Here is a 7,651-nt window from a genome sequence, read left to right on the forward strand (position 1 = left end):
TTTAAAGTATTCCCATATTGTAACAGAAGTAGGGCAGTAGGCAAAGATGTACAGATTGTCCTCAATTTTTCCGCAAGTTTTACATTTGTTGTTTTTAACGATCTGTTGCCTTGTGCTTTTGGCAAGCAAGGCAGCAGAAGGTAGGCTATTGTGAAGAAATCGGATGAGGATATTTTTTGTCGGTCCTGATGCGTTGGAGATAAAGTTTTTTATCCAAATCTGGGTCTACGACATTGTTGTTTTTGTTGAACTGTTCTACAAAAGTTCTGCTGGCATGATTGTCTTTTTGTTTTTTGCCACTTCTAAATAAAAGTTTTTTGTTGATTTTTAGGGGGATTTTAAAAAAACCTAAACGATTATTAGTTTATTTTTAAGGTGAATAGGAAGACCAAAATGCATTGCGGGTTTACATTTTATGTTTTTTACATGGTTCTTATGCTTATTTGCAATTATGTTAATGTTTGCAAATTTCTTTCGGCGCACTTAAAGCAATTCGCACTTATGCCAGTTCGCACTTCGGCCATTTTTAGACTTTTGTTTATTTTGATTCTATTAAATTATTTTTTTAATAAATCAATTGTATTTTTTTACTTTTTTGATGTATAAATATATTTTTTGTTTTTTACACGGTTTTGGCAAAAGTGGAACTTATTCTGATCCCAAGTTTCTATATTATTATAGTGTCATCTTGCTATTAATAATAGTTAACTTAAAAAAAAAATTAATTAAGTTTTTAATAAAAACCACAAGCAAAACAGTACATGTATTATATCGGAAACAATAAATGTAATGTGAACGTGTTTTCCTCGACTTGTATCAAAGGTGTAACTATACACCAAATAGTTTTTGAATGAATTTCAAAGCTGAAATTCTTAGTATTTATGTAAACTAAGCAAGTTGAATTACATGATACGATTGGGATAACGAGAAACGAGTTAACTAAAGAACGAGAAAAAATAACAGTAACGGGAAAAATATCATCGCTGAAAAATCAGGCGAGACGATACTCGTTAAATGGCGAGAAATTCCGAAATAAACCAAGCAGAAACAAGAAATTCCGAAATAAACCAAGCAGAAACCAAAAAAGAAGATATAATAATATAAACAATTACAAGTAAGGATTTTTACTATAAATAATAAAAAAAAAAGAATGCGGAGACTCGTAGAAAACCTTAAGGTCTTGTCGTCGAGAACCGCTGCAAATTCGTTACAAATTTACGTGTTACATATTTTAAAATAAAAAAAAAAAAAACTGTGTTTAACAATATTAGAAGAAAAACATAATTTAAATAAAAAATAGAAATTTTCAAATAAATTTCCTATTAAAAGTATATTATCAATAGACAAAATGATTTTCTTAAGTTTCCTTTTATAAGAGGTATAAGTCCATTCATGAGAAAAGTCAAAATGTTTCAAAACTATTTTATTCCAAAGAAAGGCTCCTCGGAAAGAAACACAAGATTTACCAAAATTTGTATGCGAAAATTGTAGTCGAATAGAATTATCATTTCGTAGATTGTACTTGTTTTTTTCTTTTATTGAGTATAGGTTATGAAAGGAAGAAGGGGAATCGTTGGTTTTACATTTATACATAAAACATAAAATATTATAAACGTTTAACTGATATATATTTAAAATATTCATTTCAAGTAAGAGAGGCCTGGCATGAGTAAAACGGTCTTTAAAGTTTATAAGACGTGCAATGTGTTTCTGTTAACGATAAAGAGGTTCTAGTATACTTTTGTTCACACTACCCCAAGCAATGTTAGCGTAGTTAATATGGCAGTGAATAAAGGAATAATATAATTGAGTTAAAGTATGTTTATTTAAGAAACTTCTTGATTTATATAATATTCCTATAGTTCTAGCAATTTTGTTATTTAGGTTGTTAACGTGGTGTTTCCATTTAAGATTTTCATCAATATAAATGCCTAAAAATTTTGTAATTTTTGTTCGCTTTATTTCAATATTGTCAACAAAAATAAGTGGCGTAATACTTGGAATTAATTTTTTTTTTGAATTTGGGTAAAAAAGCATCCATTTAGTTTTTTCTATATTAATTGATAATTTGTTTGATTTGAACCAGTCAGAGATTTTAATAAGCTCAGTGTTCATATTTCTAAATAATGTTGTTAGATCATTGCTGGTTAAAAAAAAATTAGTGTCATCCGCAAACATAATTGTCATTAAGTTTGAGGCTTTGTAGAGATCATGTAGATTTAAGGAAAGTCTCATCCTACAAGAGTTTTGTCTAATAAATTTTTTGTCGAACAATTTTTGTCTTTTTATTAACTTAAGAACTATCTAATCCGCAACATAATTGTCATTAAGTTTGAGATCTTTGTAGAGATGAAAAAACTGGGAGAACTGATATTGGGCGATAATGACTGAGGTTTGTAAGTTCTCCTTCTTTGAAAATTGGGGTAACTCTAGCTATTTTGAGTTTGTCGGGAAATACTGCTTGGTTTATTGAGCACGTAAAGACCCTAAAGAGAATATTTTTAATTATGTCATATGAACCAATAACAATATTTCCGTTTACATCGTCTGGACCAATTGCTTTATTAGTCTTAAGCATTTTGAAAGCAGTCTCAAATTCATCAAAAGATACTTTAAATTTATTTAGAGAAGATATTTCAGGGGAAGTCAAATATTTTTTTGACTTGATTGAATTATTAATTATGGGGATGTTTTTGGCTAAGTTTGGTCCAACTGGTAGGGTTATAAAAAATGTCAGTATTTATTTTAATTGCCTTTGGCAAAGAGCATATTTTCATTTTATTGTTACAAGTGATTTCATTAACATTTTATTGTTACAAGTGATTTCATAGTCGTTTTTATATTTATCAAATAAGTCGCTGTAATAATTTCTTTTAAGGTTTTTTTTTTTTTTTTCAAATAGTTTGGTAAAGGTTTTATAGAGTGTTTTGCTTTCAATTATTTTTGCTTTAAGGTATTTAATATATAGTTTTTGTTTTATTTTTGAGGATTTTCTAAGGTCTTTTGTTACCCATGGTGATTTTAAACTTTTTTTTGTTTTATTAATTTTACACTTTGGGAAGTTTACATCATAAACTTCATAAAAAACTTTAAAAAATGCATTATACATATTATTTGCCTCTGACAAATTACTTACTGAATTCCAGTTTATTAAGGATAATTGTTCCTTAAATGATAAAATATTTTTATCATTAATAAAGCGTTTGATAATGACCTGTTTTTCATGTAATATCGAATCTGTATTAATATTTATAGATAAAAAAATAGGAAAATGATCCGAGGTATCACTTTTAATTATTCCTGTTTTTAGTAAATTATAAGATGTGTCAGTTGTTATGATATTGTCTATTAACGAGGCAGATGTTGCAGTTACCCTTGTTGGTCTATTTATTAAAGGAATTGCTCCATTTTCAAACAAGTCATTATAAAACTTTTTAATATTTTTATTTGAGTGATATTCAAAACAATCTAAATTCATATCACCAATTATGTAATTTAATTTCTTTTCTTGAAAACCTTTTTTTATTACATCAGTAATCAAAAAACTATTAAATTGTTCAATTACGCCTGAAGGCGGGCGATAACAACAACTCAAAAGTATATTTTTATTATTTTTGGTTGTAATTTCAATCGTTAAAACCTCTTTATCGCCATCGGAAATACTCATGTCAGGCCTGATAATAAATTGCAAGCTTGTGGTTAAATAAATAAGAACACCACCGCCTCGTTTATTTGTTTTACGCGCGAGTGGGATCTGTAATAGAATATCACCGCACCTTAGAATATCACCGCACCAGTTGAAATAATGAAAACGAGGATGCGTTTTAAAGTAATAGAACTTAGTAGGGTACCGAGTGCGTCCGAATAATACAAGAACGTTCATAGTTTATAAAAATAACGCAACAAATACATAAATGAAATTCATTATTAATATGTTGGTATATACGAAGTCCGCAAGACATGGTACTATAATTTAATTTTTAATTCTAAAATTGAAGATTTTCTAGTAATATTTTACATATTTTCAACCAGATGTTATGCAATATTTTATATATCTATATGAGGGGATGTTACATTCTAAGCACTATTTGGTTTGTTGTTTTTTAACAAAATACAAGGGCGATGTGATATTCTACACATATAATAGTAGCATGCCAATATTTCTTAATTTTATTAAGGGGAGGTGATATTCTAACATTCTAAGCACTATCTAGTATGTTGTTTTTAAACAAAATACATGGGCGATGTGATATTCTAAAAATATAATAGTATGTTTCTTAATTTTATTAAGGGGAGGTGATATTCTAACATTCTAAGCACTATCTAGTATGTTGTTTTTAAACAAATTACAAGGGATGTGATATTCTAAGCATATAATACTGGTAGCATGCCATATATTTCTTAATTTTATTAAGGAGAGGTGATATTCTAACATTCTAAGCACTATCTAGTATGTTGTTTTTTAACAAAATACATGGGCGATGTGATATTCTAAAAATATAATAGTATGTTTCTTAATTTTATTAAGGGGAGGTGATATTCTAACATTCTAAGCTCTATCTAGTATGTTGTTTTTAAACAAAATACTATATAAAAATATAATAGTATGTTTCTTAATTTAATTAAGGGGAGGTGATTTTCTAACATTCTAAGCACTATCTAGTATGTTGTTTTTAAACAAATTACATAAGGGATGTTATATTCTAAGCATATAATACTGGTAGCATGCCATATATTTCTTAATTTTATTAAGGAGAGGTGATATTCTAACATTCTAAGCACTATCTAGTATGTTGTTTTTTAACAAAATACATGGGCGATGTGATATTCTAAAAATATAATAGTATGTTTCTTAATTTTATTAACTGGGATTTGATATTCTATGATTCTAAGCAACAAATGCAGCTATCTAGTATGTTATTTTTTTTTACAAAGTACATGAAGGTTTGATATTCTAAGCATTTAATACTGATAGTATATAATATATTTTTTAATTTCATTAAGTTGATGTGCTGTTCATAGATTATAGGCTGCAAATACAACTATGATAATTAGAAAGAAAATACATTGAAAATGTTTGTTTTGTTGTTTTTGATTATATTAAAAAAAGAGCTCAGTAATTTATCTATGTTCTACATAACTATTTTCTTTTTTTTCTTTTATGATGTTTGCATTGCTTATCTTAATCGCAAGGCCTAAATTATTTTTGATTTTCCTAAAATTGTTAGTTAATCTTCTTTTTTTCCTTGATTTTAGGTTCTTAATCTTCCTAGTTGTAGAATCACAATAAAAACTGTCAGTCTTGATCTGAAGAAACGGTCAATGCCAGGAAGAGCATCTGGTTGTAAAAAATTGCTCCAACACTTCTAACTTTGTTTAATTTAGAAATTGGTGTACAAGGTTTTTTAGTTTTTATTAAAATAATACAATTTTTTTTAAACATTATTGAAAACTTTTTGTTAATTTTTCTTAGTTATACTAATGTATTGCATCTAATTGTATATAGTTTTTTGGAAGCTGATAACAGGTAAAAGTCTACTTTGTCTTTATCAGGGTTGTCATATTATATAAACCAATATATTACAATAAAGCATTTTATATACAAAATTTTATAAAATTTTTTAATTCTTTTCTTTTGCTTGAAGAATTTTCAGCCATGTACCAAACCTATAGTGAAAGTGTAGTTGTAGTTATTTAAATCAATCAAATATTTTATCATATCAAATATATTAAACCTATGTTCATACTAAACCTATGTTCATTATAATATATCATTTCCTGTAGCAAATGTTTAAAAAAATCTAAACCAAAATTAAAAAATCTACAATAATAATATCAATAATAATTAGTTTTTTTCTTAAAACCAACCTAGTATTAAGAAATTGAAAAAACCTCCTTAAACACAACAAATTCAAAATCAAACTAAAAATTAATTTTTCTTTGTAGTACAAAGACTTCTTCTGTCTCAAGTTGAAAAATAGCTCCAACTTTTAGGAGTTCAAATATCTCTGTATAACTATTTGAAACAATTTTTAACAAAATAAATGAAAACGTACTTCTTCTACTGATGTTTTATGCTTTATATTTATATATTATACGTATTAAAGACCTCAAATGAAATCATAATAATAATAATAAAGCCTAGAGTTATGATTTAATAAAGGAATTGTAATAGTAAATATATGTGCATAAATAATATCTTCAAAATTTTATACTTATAAATCTTAACATACTTTTAAAGATGAATGTTTCCACAGCAAAACGATATGCTGTTTTTGGTTTCATAGGCTATGCACTCCATATGATACCATCTATTTGGAATGCAAATATCACATTTTATCTATAAAAAACATCTTTTTTTTATAATTCTTTCCCTAATTAAAACATAATAATAAAAAATTAGTGGAACAAAGATTTTATTACCCATTCATCTAACTTCTGCTTTTTTCTTGTTTTTGGACCTTTTATGTTTCCACAAATGCAACACACTGTATTATATGTATATATATACATATATATGTATATATATATATATATATATATATATATATATATATATATATATATATATATATATATATATATATTATATATATATATATATATATATATAATATATCTTTTTTTCGTATTTAGCTGATATTTGTAAATACCTCCGGCTGCATGCGTATTAGGTCAGTTTGATTTGGTAACTCTTCGAGTGAAAGTAAATTCGCTGGTGCCAATACTTCAATGTGGTACTTGAAACCAAAGAAAAATAGAATAACATTTAGTCTGATATTGTATATATTAAAACGTTTTCGAATAAATACAGCCTTTTCATTTCAAGTTTTACCTTATTCCGACTATTTGCTAAAAGCTTAAGGTAAATATAAACAATTTCATCACTAAGACAGTCTTTCAAGGTATCTTGCAAGGAGTAGTCATAAACCTTGCAACCACCTAGGCTTGGGTATATACCCATAATGGCTTTTATAGGATTTACTTTACGAAGATAGTCGAGAATTCCGTAACCTATTTATGAAATACAATATATTAAATCTTATAAGGAAATTATAAAAAAGCTTACCACCTAACCAGTAATAAAAAAGTTAAAAAATTTACATAATATTTAAAAATACTTTCAATGAAACTTTTTGTTTTTCTAGGCTGGGCTCAACAACTAGGTTTTAAATTTTTCTATTTTTTTTTTATAGTTATAAAATTACCAACTTATACTTTTAATAATATTCGTATAACTTCCAAATTTATGTTTTTTTATCAAATATTGACAAAGAGTCAATGCGAAAGCCCTTAAATTACTTTAGGGCATCGTTGAATAAAATATACCTTCACTATCTTCAACTATGCAACTTTTTTTTGTAACAGCTCTATCTAGAGAATAAAACATCAATTTTTATTTCGATTTACTAAAAGTTTATAATTCACTTTTTAATGTTTCTTATGTTTAACGTTTTTAATGTTTTATAATAGATATTTTAAGGTAATTGTATTGAAAGTATGAATTTTTAGTTAACTTACTTGTATGGAATGTTTTTATTGTATAGAGAACTTGGCTTTCCTGGTTGAACAAACAATTGACAATACAGTCTTCTAAAAAGATAAAAATCATTCGTGAAACGATTGTTACAAAAATATTTGCAGTTATTTG

General features: G+C 26.5%; 2 long non-coding RNA genes across 3 annotated transcripts; one reads left to right on the forward strand and one right to left on the reverse strand.

Moving 5' to 3' along the window:
• Nucleotides 1–3,772: 3,772 nt before the first annotated feature.
• LOC136077684 (uncharacterized) lies at nt 3,773–6,822 on the forward strand. 2 transcript variants are annotated; one of them, XR_010637185.1, is made up of 4 exons: nt 3,773–3,963; nt 5,257–5,400; nt 5,507–5,527; nt 6,637–6,822. It is a non-coding gene; the product is annotated as an uncharacterized LOC136077684 (long non-coding RNA). The 2 variants fall into 2 exon arrangements; XR_010637184.1 differs by lacking the exon at nt 5,507–5,527 and having other exon boundaries at nt 3,799–3,963.
• LOC136077685 (uncharacterized) lies at nt 5,563–6,480 on the reverse strand. The gene is made up of 3 exons (XR_010637186.1): nt 6,424–6,480; nt 6,234–6,340; nt 5,563–5,667 (listed from the first exon to the last, which is right to left on the reverse strand). It is a non-coding gene; the product is annotated as an uncharacterized LOC136077685 (long non-coding RNA).
• Nucleotides 6,823–7,651: the final 829 nt, after the last annotated feature.

Source organism: Hydra vulgaris, chromosome 03 (genome assembly GCF_038396675.1).
Source record: "Hydra vulgaris chromosome 03, alternate assembly HydraT2T_AEP".
NCBI classification, from domain to species: Eukaryota; Metazoa; Cnidaria; class Hydrozoa; order Anthoathecata; family Hydridae; genus Hydra; species Hydra vulgaris.